Here is a 15,553-nt window from a genome sequence, read left to right as displayed (position 1 = left end):
CGCACGGTGCTACCACTTGAGCACTGCGTTGGTTTTCCCTTGAAGAGGAAAGGGTGATGCAGCAAAGTAGCGTAAGTATTTCCCTCAGTTTTTGAGAACCAAGGTATCAATCCAGTAGGAGGCCACGCACGAGTCCCTCGCACCTACACAAACAAATAAATCCTCGCAATCAACACAATAAAGGGGTTGTCAATCCCTTCACGGTCACTTACGAGAGTGAGATCTGATAGATATGATAAGATAATATTTTTGGTATTTTTATGATAAAGATGCAAAGTAAAGAAAGCAAAATAAGAACGGCGGCAGAAATAGCTTGTTGACGGGAGATTAAATATGATGGAAAATAGACCCGGGGGCCATAGGTTTCACTAGTGGCTTCTCTCAAGAGCATAAATATTACGGTGGGTGAACAAATTACTGTTGAGCAATTGACAGAATTGAGCATAGTTATGAGAATATCTAGGTATGATCATGTATATAGGCATCACGTCCGAGACAAGTAGACCGACTCCTGCCTGCATCTACTACTATTACTCCACACATCGACCGCTATCCAGCATGCATCTAGAGTATTAAGTTCATAAGAACAGAGTAACGCTTTAAGCAAGATGACATGATGTAGAGGGATAAACACATGCAATATGATATAAACCCCATCTTGTTATCCTCAATGGCAACAATACAATATGTGCCTTGCTGCCCCTACTGTCACTGGGAAAGGACACCGCAAGATTGAACCCAAAGCTAAGCACTTCTCCCATTGCAAGAAAGATCAATCTAGTAGGCCAAACCAAACTGATAATTCGAAGAGACTTGCAAAGATAACCAATCATACATAACAGAATTCAAAGAAGATTCAAATATTGTTCATAGATAAACTTGATCATAAACCCACGATTCATCGGTCTCAACAAACACACCGCAAAAGAAGATTACATCGAATAGATCTCCACAAGAGAGGGGGAGAACATTGTATTGAGATCCAAAAAGAGAAAACAAGCCATCTAGCTAATAACTATGGACCCGAAGGTCTGAGGTAAACTACTCACACATCATCAGAGAGGCTATGGTGTTGATGTAGAAGCCCTCCATGATCGATGCCCCCTCCGGCGGAGCTCCGGAAAAGGCCCCAAGATGGGATCTCCCGGGTACAGAAGGTTGCGGTGGTGGAATTAGGTTTTTGGCTCCGTATTTGGTAGTTTGGGGGTACGTAGGTATATATAGGAGGAAGAAGTACGTTGGTGGAGCAACGTGGGGCCCGCGAGGGTGGAGGGCGCCCCCCTACCTCGTGCCTTCCTGGTTGATGTCTTGATGTAGGGTCCAAGTCCTCTGGATCACGTTCGTTCCGAAAATCACGTTCCCGAAGGTTTCATTCCGTTTGGACTCCGTTTGATATTATTTTTCTGCGAAACTCTGAAATAGGCAAAAAACAGCAATTCTGGGCTGGGCCTCCGGTTAATAGGTTAGTCCCAAAAATAATATAAAAGTGTATTATAAAGCCCAATAATGTCTAAAACAGAATATAATATAGCAAGGAACAATAAAAGATTATAGATACGTTGGAGACGTATCACACGGCGGTGAGCGTCATGAAATTGGTGATGGAGGATGGTTGATGATGATGATGGCGACAGATTCCCCTCTCCGGAGCCCGAACAGACTTCGGATCTGCCCTCCCAGAGTAAGAAGAGGCTTGGCGGCGGCTCCGTATCGTAAAACGCGATGAATCCTTCTCTTTGATTTTTTTCTCCCAGAACGTGAATATATGGAGTTGGAGTTGAGGTCGGTGGAGGTACAGGGGGCGCACAAGGTTGGAGGCGCGCCCCAGGGGGGTGGGCTTGCCTGAGGGAGTCATGGATTAAGGGGTCCTCGGGCGTCCGACCTATGTGATGTGGGTCGGACTGATGGGCCATGAAGATACGAGACATAAGACTTCCTCCCGTGTCCGGATGGGACTCTCCTTTGTGTGGAAGGCAAGCTTGGCGTTCGGATATGAAGATCCCTTCCTGTATAAACCGACTCTGTACAACCCTAGGCCCCTCCGGTGTCTATATAAACCGGAGGGTTTAGTCCATAGAGGAAATCACAATCACACAGGCCAGACATCTAGGGTTTAGCCATTACAATATCGTGGTAGATCAACTCTTGTAATCCTTATATTCATCAAGATCAATCAAGCAGGAAGTAGGGTATTACCTCCATCAAGAGGGCCCAAACCTGGGTAAACATTGTGTCCCTTGTCTCCTATTACCATCGACCTTAGACGCACAGTTCGGGACCCCCTACCCGGGATCCGCCGGTTTTGACACCGACATTGGTGCTTTCATTGAGAGTTCCACTGTATCGTCATCAGAAGGTTCGATGGCTCCATCAGTTATCTACAACAATACCGCCCTGGGAGAGGTTTTTCTCCCCGGCCAGATCTTCGTATTCGGCGGCTTCACACTGTGGGCCAACTCGCTTGGCCATCTAGAGCAGATCGACAGTTACGCCCCAGGTCACCAGATTAGTTTTGGAAATCTAGACTATGTCGCTGATATCCGAGGAGACTTGATCTAACAAGGGTTCATGACCCCTCCGGCCTTAGAGCCGGAGTGCATCGCTAGGTCCGAAGACGGGATTCTTGAGCCCGCCGGACTATCTGTGGCTACTAAGCCCGGTACGGGAGAGCCGGAGGAAGTAGTGTCGCTGGCAACCGTCACGAAGCCGGACTCTTCTTCGGACACTGGCTTTGAACCCTCAGAGTCAGCATCGTGTGAGCTCGGCCAAGGAGTCTCCTCCCCGCTGTACTCCACGGGCTCTCTCCTCTCCGGCCAAACCTCGCCTTTAAGCGGGGCTCTGGACTTGAATGCGATCTCTCGTCATTACAGAGGAGCGAGGTCCGAACTACGCCCAGCCCGGACTAGGGGTTGAGAGCGGGGAATTTTACGTCCCACCCACCACCCACTTCATAGCCACTATCACAAATTTAACTGACATGCTCGATTACGGCTCCGAAGACATCGACGATATGGACGATGATGCCGGAGAAGAGCAGGTCCAAAACCCGCCGTTTACCGGATGTTGGACGGCCACCTCCGCGTATGACATGTACATGGTGGATACACCCAAATAGGATAACGGCGACAACGAGAAGAATCCAGTCGAGGATAAAACTCCTGAGATACGACCAAAGCACCGACGGCGCCGCTCTAAATCATGCCGTAGTAGGGACAACAGTACTCCGGATGGCGCCGAAGACCAAGAAAACCACGTCGAGCCAACCTCCGAACAGGACGATCAGGAAGATGGGCAAGTTAGCCCTGATGAACAGGCCGTACACGAAGACTCGGAGGACAGTAATTATCTTCCACTCTCTGAGCATGAGGCGAGCCTCGGTGACAAAGTGTTTATCGTGCCTGAGGAACCCCTCGAGCAGGAGCGCTTTAAGCACCGGCTACTAGCCACCGCAAGGAGCCTGAAAAAGAAGCAGCAGCAGCTTCAAGCTGATCAAGATCTACTCAACGACAGGTGGACTAACGTCCTGGCAGCCGAGGAATATGGCCTCGAGTGCCCAACCAAAATTTACCCAAAGCGTAAACTTCTACCTCAATTTGACGAGGAGGCACTGGACCCCGTACTGTCAGCGCGTAACGCGGCTGACCAACAACCACGTGGCCGGGACAAAACGACAATTCAAGCCGAACACCAGCCCATACCACCTCACCGTAAAGGTAGAGACACAACAGCTCGGGCATATACATATGACCTACGACAGGACCTGGAAAACAGAGCAGGCCAGACCAGATCGATCTACGTATCGCGGGGCATGCCCCGGCGCGTGACGACGACTATCTAGCCGGACGCGACAAGCACAACCACGTCCGAGCCGAAAACCACAGACGGACTCCATCAGAACTACGTCACGACTTGGCCCGATATAGAGGCGCTGCATACCCCCTCTACTTCACTGATGAAGTAATGGAGCATGAATTCCTAGAAGGGTTTAAACCCATGAATATCGAATCATACGATGGAACAACAGATTCCGCGGTATGGATTGAGGACTTTCTACTCCATATTCATATGGCTCGCGGTCATGATCTTCATGCCATCTAATACCTCCTGATAAAGCTCAAGGGTCTGGCTTGACACTGGTTAAACACCCTGCCTGAAAACTCCATTGGCAGCTGGGAGGACCTGGAAGACTGAGGGAGTCCTGGACTAAGGGGTCCTCGGGTGTCCGGCCTGTTATCCTTTGGGCCAGACTGATGGGCTGTGAAGACATGAAGACCAAAGACTGTACCTGTGTCCGGATTGGACTCTACTTGGCGTGGAAGGCAAGCTTGGCAACCGACTATGTAGATTCCCTCTGATGTAACCGACTCCATGTAAACCTAGATCTCTCCGGTGTCTATATAAACCGGAGAGCGTAGTCCAGATAGACAGATACTCATTACCATAGTCATACAGGCTAGACTTCTAGGGATCTCGTGGTAGATCAACTCTTGTAACACTCATATTCATCAAGATCAATCAAGCAGGAAGTAGGGTATTACCTCCATAGAGAGGTCCCGAACCTGGGTAAACATCGTGTCCCCCGTATCCTGTTACCATCGATCCTAGACGCACAGTTCGGGACCCCCTACCCGAGATCCGCCGGTTTTGACACCGACATTGGTGCTTTCATTGAGAGTTCCACTGTGCCGTCGATGAAAGGTTCGATGGCCCCTTCAACGTCGGCAATGACACTGTCCAAGGAGGAACCTTCCTCCCCGGACAGATCTTCGTATTCGGCGGCTTCGTATTGCGGGCCAACTCCCTTGGCCATCTAGAACAGATCGACAGCTACGCCCCTGGCCATCAGGTCAGATCTGGGAGCTTGAACTACGTCGCGGATATCCGTGGAGACTTGATCTTCAACGGATTCAAAACTGCGGCCACCGCGCCCCTTCGCCCCGATGAGCATGGCCTAAACCTGTCATCGGGCCCCATCCAGGAGATAGCTCCTGCAACAACTCCGGCCTTAGATCTGAATCAGATCGAGTCATCCGAAGATGGGAAGCTCAACCCTGTCACAGAGGCTGCTGATCCATCGGCGTTGGAGCCGCACACGGATTCTACTTCATATGATATCTGCATCAACGGAACCCTGGACTCGTCTCCGGCGACAAGTTCCGAACCCTGCGAGTCCGCGGATGCCGAACTCAATCGGTTATCAATCTTCAAGTTCAGCGCCGCAAACGTCTTCCAACACTCGCCCATGGGCGACGTACTAAATTCACTAAAAAACCTATCCCTGGCAGGTGACTCGCCACCGAACTATGTTCGGTTCGAACTTGCGGCGGATGATGGAGAATTTTGCTTCCCACCCGCCACCCACTTCATAGCCACTGTCGAAGACCCAACCAACACGCTTGGCCCCGGCTCCAAAGACATCGATGGTATGGACGACGATGAGGGGCAAGGCCAGAACTCACTACCCGCTAGACGCGGGATGGCCACTTCATGGTACGACGTGTGTATGGTAGACACACCCAACGACGCTCTCGACGATGACAAGGAGGACCCAATCAAAGATAAACCTCCTGGTACACGGTCCAAACATCGGCGCGCCCAGCGCTGCTCTAAGTCACGTCACTCAAGAGAAAACAATACTAGCACCGGAGAAGATAACACTCCGGACAATGAAGACCCTGTCGAGGTAGGATCCGAACAGGAGCAACAGGAAGGAGGGCAAGACAGCCCTGATGAACAGGCCAGATATGGCGACTCGGAGGATAACAATTATCTCCCACTCTCTGGTGAAGAAGAGACCCTCGGCAACATGGATTTTATCCTGCCTAAGGAACCTCTCGAACATGAGCACTTTAAATGCCGGCTCATAGCTACTGCAAGGAGCCTAAGGAAGAAGCAGCTGCAGCTTCAAGCGAGCCAAGCTTTGCTCAATGATAGATGGACCGAGGTCCTGGCCGCCGAAGAATACGGCCTTAGCAGCCCAGACATAAGCCACCCCAAGAGTAGGTGGCTCCCTCAATACGATGGCAGGGCGTTGGAGCCCACACCACCATCGAATAATGCGGTAGGCCGACCACAGTTCATTCCGGATAAAGCAGCAGCCCAAGCAGAGCACCATACCAACCCATCCGGCCGTCAAAACAAGAACGAAACAGCTCGGGGGAATACTCGCGACATCCAACAAGACCTGGAGGGTAGAACAGGACACACAAAATCAGTATACAGATCGCAGGGACATGCCCTGACCGGTGATGAGGGTTACCTATTTGGACACAACAGAGCCGACCACGCCCGGTCCGAACACCCTAAACGGAGTCCGCCGGAGGTGCTTCATAGTGTGGCCCAACATAGAGGAGCCGCACACCCTCTCTGCTTCACTGACGAGGTAATGGAGCATGAATTTCCAGACGGGTTTAAACCCATTAACATCGAATCATACAATAGAACAACAGATCCCGCGATATGGATTGAGGATTACCTCCTCCATATTCACATGGCTCGCGGAGACGACCTTCATGCCATTAAATATCTACCTCTCAAGCTTAAAGGGCCGGCTCGATACTGGCTAAACAGTTTGCCAGAAAATTCTATTGGCAACTGGGAAGATTTGGAAGACGTCTTTCGAGACAACTTCCAAGGAACATATGTCCGGCCACTAGATGCCGATGACTTAAGTCATATTGTCCAGGAGCCCGGCGAGTCAGCCAGGGAGCTCTGGACTAGGTTCTTAGTAAAAAAGAATCAAATTGTCGACTGTCCGGACGCAAAAGCCCTTGCGGCCTTCAAACATAGTGTCCGGGATGAATGGCTAGCGCGTCACCTCGGCCAGGAAGGGACCCAAATCCATGACAACCCTTACCGCTCTAATGACTCACTTTTGTGCGGGAGAAGACAACTGGCTCGCTCGTAAAAGCAATAACGCCAGTGACTCGGGCACTTTCGAAATCCGAGACGGCAACGGTAAGCCACGACAAACTGAACACAACAATCGCAATAATACTGAAAGATTACACGACACAGCGGTCAACGTCGGATTTCACAATCCGAAACCGGGTCAACGGAAGAAGCCACTAAAGGCAAACTAGGATGGACCATCCACCCTCAACAGGATATTGGACCGACCTTGTCAGATTCACGGTCACCCTGATAAGACAGCTAATCATACCAACAGAAACTGTTGGGTCCTCAAGCAGGCAGGAAAGCTTAACGCCGATCACAAGGGGAGGAGGCCACCAGGTGATAAATACGACGGAGCGGCTCGCCAGCCGAACACCAGGGGCCAGAAACAGTTTCCCTCGGAAGTTCGATCACTCATGTAACGGAAATAGCAGTTCGGTTTCCGCCACCCACCTAACATACTGGCAAGATTTACACCACGCGTACATCACTACGCACTCAAGATACCATGGGCATCGGCGGAAGCACAATACGGACAACCCTGCAAGCATTCCCGTCACGTTTTTATCTGTTTTCCTTATTTTTCTGTATCATCTCTTAAGAACAGGTGACCAACAGGACAACATCTACAACGAACTCTATCAGAGTCCGGATCCGTACACTCACCTAAGGGGCTACTTCCGTTAAGGATTCCCCTCCCCGAGGACGCGCGGCGCAGACGTGCGACAGGAGGTCCAAAATAACTTTTTGTAGACCGCGCTCTTTATTCCGAGCCTGTACTATGCCCTTTTCCTTTGTTCCCGCCCTCGAGCATTTCAAATAGCCGGGTTTGTGGTTTCTTTTTTTATATATACATAAATTTATCATTGGCATATTGCTCCGCTCCCAGTAAACCTCGTCCGAACTAATCTTTCATACTCTTTCAACAATGAGTACGGCCTCAACGACTCCTTTACAGATGCACCTCGGCATACCCTGCCAGGGGCTCGGCATGGGAACGAATGAGTTGCCAGCAAAAGTCCGAACAGCTCTATAGCATACTTCGGCGTCGCAAGTTTGGCCTTATATGCATCAGCTCCGAATCATTGTCTTGGGTCAATAGTTGGGTTGCCCGGCTCCTGTGCTTGCTACCCTATGTTCCGCTCTATCGGCTAGGGTAGTAAAGGGAGAACTACTGCGATTGTGCCCTGGTCTAAACCGGATGAGCACCTCAGTAGAGAATGCCGAAAACTGACTGTCATGATGCGGCTAGAGCTGGTCAACCACTTGACGACTTCTTGGAATCCTTAGCGATTCTTCGTGTCACACGAGGGATCTTTTTCAGATCAAATATGTAAGGCACTATACGCTGCATACATACCAGGGGCTATGTCGTAGTCCCACCATAAAACTCCTATGGCTAAGTGAAAGTGTTAATGCCTTATAGTCCGATTGCCTGGTTCCCTGCATTATCACCTCCTTCACGGACCAAGACGTTGGATAAAGAGTGATTAAATGCTTTTCCGAACACCCCCGTACATCCTACGAGGGGGCTGAAGCCGACGACTGGAAAATTTTCAGATTATATGAAAACGGCCGCACAGGAGGAATTCAAGATTTTGAGCAAAAATATAAAATAGATCAATTATAAAATTGTCTTTTACAATTCTAATACACCTCACTCGAACATTATGTTCTTCGAGCATTGGCCCTCTATCAGGCGGGCGGCTTCGAGGACGTCTTCAAAATAATGCTTTGGCTCACTACGGTCCTTGCCCTTGGGCGGACTGTTTGCCGCAACATCGACGGCCTTCATCTTACCCCAGAACGTCTTGACTCGAGCAAAGGCCATCCGTGCACCTTCAATGCACGCCGACCGCTTCGCAGCATCGATATGCGGCACCGCATCAACAAGACGCCGCACCAGGCCAAAGTAGCTCCTTGGAACAGGCTCATTCAGCCACAACTAGATTATGACGTTCTTCATGGCGTCGCCGGATATCCTATGAAGCTCGGCCCATTGGGACGTCTGTTCGTTCAGCAACAGAGGGCGCTTTGATGCGCCAAATTGTGACCAGAAAAGCTTCTCCGTGGCATACCCCTCTTGTGCTTGGTAAAATTGCGCTGCATTGAAAGAACTCTTCGGCAAGTCCAAATATTCAGCTGGAGAACTCCAGACCTGGTTCTGCTGAGCATAGTCCGGATCGCCAAACTTAGTCTGAAGCAAAAAGGGCTTACCGGCCGCTATATCCTTAGCCTGCCGAATCTCTTCACGAGCTGCCCTAGATTCAGACCGAGCTTCACTCGCATCTCGTACGGCCTTATCAAGTTTAGCCATTTTGGCTTTATTCTCCTTCTCAAGGTATACACAGCGGCTGGCAGTATTCTTTAATTTAAGCGCCAGTGCGGATATTTTCTCCTCATTTTGGCGCCGAGCTGCTTATTCGGCTCTTAGCTCAGCCGATGCCTTCTCGGCAGCCGCATCACTACACCGGGCCTGCTCCTTGGCCCGGGCTAGGCAGCACCATCTGCACTCATGCACATTTTATATAAAAATCTTTTCGGCGTCAGGCCTAAATAACAAACACATTGGTGTAAGGAACGCTCGAAATACATACCTTGCGAGTCGTCAAGACGCCTGTTGATCAATGCAATGTCATCTTCCGCAATATCCAGCTTTCGCTGCAGTTCGGCCACTTTCGTATTTTGGGTAGCCGCAGGAGGAGAGACAGCCTGTATTCCAAGTTAAATCAAGGTTAGTACCTGAGCACATCTTTTTGATCCTCCGATCGCTTCCTTCGGAAGGCAACCCGAGTCTCAGGGGCTACTGCATATACAACAAGTGCATTCTGTCAATATTATTCAATTGGCAAAACTACATCACAAACCTCAAAACCTCTTAGAAGGCTCGAGAAGGCCTCGTTCAATCCGCTCTTCGCGGATAGAACCCTTTCGACCACCGTAACCATCAAGGCATGGTGCTCCTCTGAAATGGACGCTTGTCGCAGCATGTCCGTCAGCATTTCCGGCGCTCCGGGGTCTTCGGAAACCGCCGCCGAAGTACGCAATCCTTTGAAGGAATCTGTTTACTCACCTCTAGAATCGTCTTTGGCTATAAACCGGATGGTTCGGGGCCGTCATTCTTGATTCCCGAACCCTGAGTGACAGAGGCACCACCTTCCGGTAACGCCTTCTTCATTTCCTGCACTACTTGATGATCGGGAGGAGCCCTTCAGGACAACACCTCAGTATCATCCCCCCTGTTGGGCGAGGAGGCCGGAGAAGACGTGTCACTCTCCATCATCTCCGGAAGAAGGTCTCCCGAGAGGAGGAGGATGATTGAGAAACACCAGGCGTTAACCTGCGTGGATGTACATATGTCGGATGATTACTTCACTAATGGGAAAAGAATGAGGTACGTTTAAAAGTGCCCCAGCTTCACTTACTGTCGGCGTTCTGGGAACGGGGGTCCCCAGACTTGCCTGCCTGCGGCCCACAGCATGGCTAAGCAGCAGGTCGTACGGCCCATCTTCATCAGCAAGACACCCGACCCTCGCGAGGGTCCAAGCCTCGCACGGCGGACGACGCAAGACCTCCTCTGGAGTGGCCTAGCCAGGCAGGCTCATGAGGAGCGGAGATATCAAGGCGAGGCAAACCTGACGAGGCTCTCGTGACGTGAGCCATGACGAACAGTACCAGGCGGGTGCCAGGCGGGCGCCGGTGCGCGCAACGTCCTTATTTCCTCTTTGGTGCTAAGGAGGCCAGCGCAGGCGAAGAGTACCGAGGCATCAGGCAAAGGTTGCCATATTGGTGCAACGAGACCAAGACCAGGAGGACGGCCAGGTGGAGATCATCGTGGAGCCCAAGACGATGTCACCCCAGGGCTTTTCGCAGGCGAAGACCGCTTTTGTTAGGATAGCTTGTACTAGTTGTCCCCCTTCAAATTGGCCCGCCGTTGTTGGCTCCCTTCCCGCTCGATATTTGGGAAGAGGACCAGGGCCTATATAGGTAGAGCTAGCCACCACAGTAGAGGCAGGTTGAACTGGACGAATCCTCACGCCACAAGTTCACAAGCACAAGAACACCTCAACCTCAGGAGGCTGTTCTTCCCTTGTACTGTTCATCATCAGCCCAAGAGGCAATCCACCACCACACTGGAGTAGGGTATTACACCACAACGGTGGCCCGAACCAGTATAAACCTCGTGTCTTTCTGCGTTGCGAGTTCGATGAGTTCATCCGCAAGATCTTAGCGAGCTAGAGCGTAGATCGGTAGGAGGGGGAGACTTCGCGCGCTCCCCAGTGTTCGAACCTTAAGGGTTTGCCGGAACCCCACATCCGACACTTACAGTTTGGCTAGAGGTTCGTCCTCGTCATAAAGCCCTATGGCAGCATCGCTCGCCCGGCCCGAGCCCCCCGACGATGGCATTTTTCCTCTCTTGGAAGGCTTCCCCTCCTGATCTTTGGAAGCGGCCCTCTTTTTGCCATGGAGGGTTTCCTCTACACCTTTTCCCTTGGACAAAGGGGTTTCGGTTTCCCCGAACACCGTGTCTAATTCATCCTCAGGGCGGGTATCACCTCTGGGCTCCCTGCTCTCGCCCCCTCTGCGGACACGTAGTACGGTGTCGGAATCAGCATTCTCGTCAACAGGGCGGTCGCAGAGTCTTCAGGAAGGGGCACCGGACACCAGATTAACACCGCTTTCTTTATCCAGTCCTGTATAGGGACGGATTGTTCTGTATCTTGTCAAGAGATGCTTTAATGGAAGGTGTCCGGAGATTGAATACTTACCGAAGTGTCCGGATGATTGCAGTCAAGGCCAACGTCTTCGGTGGTGTCCGGCCATTGCTCTCTTTCCCCGAAATACAATTTCCACATTCCTTCGTGCGTGGTGCCGAAGAAGTGCTGAAGAGTCCGCCGCCCTTCTGGATTGAACTCCCACATACGGAGAGGCAGCCGCTGACATGGCAGGGTCCGGCGGACTAGCATTACTTGAACGCCGTTGACAAGATCGATGCCCTTCTCGGTAAGGCTTCGGATGCGACTTTGCAGAGTCTGCACTTCATTGACGGATCCCCAGTCCAATCCCTTATTGATCCATGAAGCAAGCTGAATTTGAGGGCCGGGTCGGAACGCAGGCGTAGCCGCCCACTTGGAGCCTCGCGGCTCGTTGATGTAAAACCACCCCTGCTGTCATAGGCCGGAAGACTTGGTGAGAGATCCTTCAAACCAAACTGCGCTGGCAAGCCTGCCTATTATGACGCTGCCGCACTCTGCCTGCTCCTCCTCTGTCACCTGCGGCCTCACGTCAAAGGTCTTGAGCCACAAACCAAAGTGCGGAGGAGTCTGGAGGAAGGCCTCACACGTGACGATAAATGTCGAGATGAGGAGAATAGAGTCCGGGGCCAGATCGTGAAAATCTAGCCCATAGGAGAACATGACCCCCGGACGAAGGGGTTAAGCCCGAAACCTAACCCATGGAGGAAGTGGGACACAAATACTACCCTCTCGCCGGATTTGGGGGTAGGAATAACCTGCCCCTTTGCAGGAAGCCGATGAAGGATTTCTGGGGTCAGATACCTCACCGCGCGGAGCTTTGCGATATCCTCCTCCGTGACAGAAGAAGCCACCCACCGGCCTGGACGGCTGGATCCGGACATGATTGGGGCTGGTGGAGATTGGAAGCCGAGGGTTAGAACTCGAGGTGGCAGGGGTTGAGGAAGAAACAAGCGCAAAAGAAAAAGACGAGACTGGGTCCCTATATAAAGACCCCAAATACTGAGCGTCTCCACCTGGGTCTCGAAACTTACCTATCCCCAAAGAGTTGTGGCAAGGGGACCGTTGGGCTACCCACGCCTGCATTAATGAAAATCCCGTGAATAAAGGGGACACGATCTCTGCCTTGACAAGACGTGCCAGTAAAACCGCGCCCCGAGACGTGGGGCGACGTGCTAGCCAACGGTTGGAAATAGTAACCGGGCAGGCGTGATACGATGTCATAAACAGTTGTCAGCAAATTGGACTCGTGGAATACTGTATTCTGTGCAATTATATGCATGGGTCCGGATATACTTACTACATCCAAAGACTATTCTGGAGTTCGGAAGGAGGGAACCCGCCTTGCAATGCCGAAGACAAATCTGCGCGCCGGACTCCTCGTAATTGAAGCCAGGTTCAGGGGCTACTGAGGGAGTCCTGGACTAAGGGGTCCTCGGGCATCCGGCCTGTTATCATTTGGGCCGGACTGATGGGCTGTGAAGACATGAAGACCGAAGACTGTACCTGTGTCTGGATTGGACTCTACTTGGCATGGAAGGGAAGCTTGGCAACCGACTATGTAGATTCCCTTTGATGTAACCGACTCCATGTAAACCTAGATCTCTTTGGTGTCTATATAAAACGGAGAGCGTAGTCCGGATAGACAGATACTCATTACCATAGTCATACAGGCTAGACTTCTAGGGTTTAGCCATTACGATCTCGTGGTAGATCAACTCTTATAACACTCATATTCATCAAGATCAATCAAGCAGGAAGTAGGGTATTACCTCCATAGAGAGGGCCCGAACCTGGGTAAACATCGTGTCCCCCGTCTCCTGTTACCATCGATCCTAGACGCACAGTTCGGGACCCCCTACCCGAGATCCGCCGGTTCTGACACCGACAAAGACGCCTTCCGCGACAACTTCCAAGGCACATACGTTCGACCTCCGGATGCCGATGACTTAAGTCATATAGTGCAATAGCCCGGAGAGTCAGCCAGGAAACTCTGGACTAGGTTCCTAATTAAAAAGAACCAAATTGTCGAATGTCCGGATGCTGAAGCACTCGCGGCCTTTAAACATAGTGTCTGCGACGAGTGGCTCGCCCGCCACCTCGGCCAAGAAAAGCCAAGATCCATGGCAGCTCTTACCGCACTAATGACCTGCTTTTGCACGGGAGAAGATAGCTGGCTCGCTCGTAGAAGCAGCAGTGCGAGCGATCTTGGCACCTTCGAAGTCAGGGATGGCAACAGCAAGCCACGACGCAATAAAGACAAGCATCGCAACAATAATGTAGGAACCCCAGACACAACGGTCAACGCCGGATTTAGTGGATCGAAGGCCGGTCAAAGGAAAAAACCATTTAAGTCAAACAGAGATGGTCCACCCAGTCTAGACAAGATACTGGATCGGCCCTGCCAGATCCATGGCAGCCCTGACAGACCCGCCAACCATACCAAATAGGAATTGTTGGGTTTTCAAACAAGCCGACAAGCTCAATGCCGAACACAAAGGGAAGGGGCCGCCCAGTGACAGTGAAGAAGAGGAGGCTTGACCACTGAGCACCGGGGTGCAGAAGCAATTTCCCCCCGAAGTAAAACATTAAACATGATATACGTGACACATACCTCTGAAAGGGAGCGCAAGCACGAACTACGAGATGACCACGCTATAAAGCCGGACGACCCTAAATTGAACCCATGGGCGGCCTGCTCAATCACTTTTGATCACAAGGACCACCCAACCAGTACCCGTCATGGAGGTTCGGCAATTCTGGTCCTCGATCCAATTATCGGCGGATTGCATCTCACGCGAGTCCTTATGGACGGCGGCAATAGCCTTAATTTACTCTATCAAGACACTGTCCGTAAAATGGGCATTGACCGTTCCAGGATCAAGCCCACCGCAACTACCTTCAAGGGAGTAATACCCGGCATGGAAGCTCACGGCACAGGTTCAACATCTTCGGTTCACCGGAAAACTTCCGACGCAAAGACTTGATCTTCGATATTGTCCCGTTCCAAACTGGCTACCACGCACTGCTCGGTCGGACCATGTTTGCTCGTTTCAATGGAGTCCCAAACTACGCCCATCCAAAGATTAAGATGATCGGTCCACGCGGCACCATTACGGTCAACGGAAACATGGGACGCTCCCTCCACACTGAGGGGCATCCCGTGGCAATCACGGCCGAAGTACAAAGCGGCCTTCTCAAGCCGCATATCTCATCGGTCATTAAACCGCCGACCTCTACTGCACAAGATCGGTCAATTCTAGAGCTGGATTAGCAGCTCCACCTCCGTCGTTCGCCTCTTGCACCCGCAGAGTTCGCACCGCGCATACGTAATTATGCACTCAAAATACCTTGGTCATCGACGGAGGCACAATACGGACAGGCCTACAAAGCGGTTCGTCCGAACTTTAACCTTTTCTCTTTTTCCTAACTACTTTCTTATCTTTTTGCCACAGGTGAAACAATACCTGTCCATCCTATGGACTTGAAAGGACTCTTCATGAGCCCGGCTTTCCTACAAGTAATTGGGGATTGCTCCCTTTAAGGAAGCCTTTCCGCAGGCAGCGCAGACGTGCGACAGGAGGTCCAAAAGATTTTTTGTAGACCAAAAACTCTATTTGAAACCTGTACAGAGCTTTTTTCCCTTAGCCCTCGACCCCTGGCACGTAAGATGGCCTGGGTGGTGGTGTCATAATCTGTAAGATTAAGTTCGACGTATCAATCAGATTTCAGTGAACATAATCCGTCTTCAGTATTTGCTTTTCCGCATACAAACGTACCTTGCTTCTTCGGTTGTTTCACGCAGATACCTTGGCACACATCGCCAGGGGCTTGATACGTCAATATATGGGTTGCCAAAAAAAAGTCCGAACAACTCTATAGCATAGTTCGGCGTCACGAGTTTG

The sequence above is a fragment of the Aegilops tauschii genome, chromosome 7 (assembly GCF_002575655.3).
Source record: "Aegilops tauschii subsp. strangulata cultivar AL8/78 chromosome 7, Aet v6.0, whole genome shotgun sequence".
NCBI lineage: Eukaryota > Viridiplantae > Streptophyta > Magnoliopsida > Poales > Poaceae > Aegilops > Aegilops tauschii.
The sequence above is the reverse complement of the archived record's forward strand: the minus strand, read 5'-3'. Positions refer to the sequence as shown.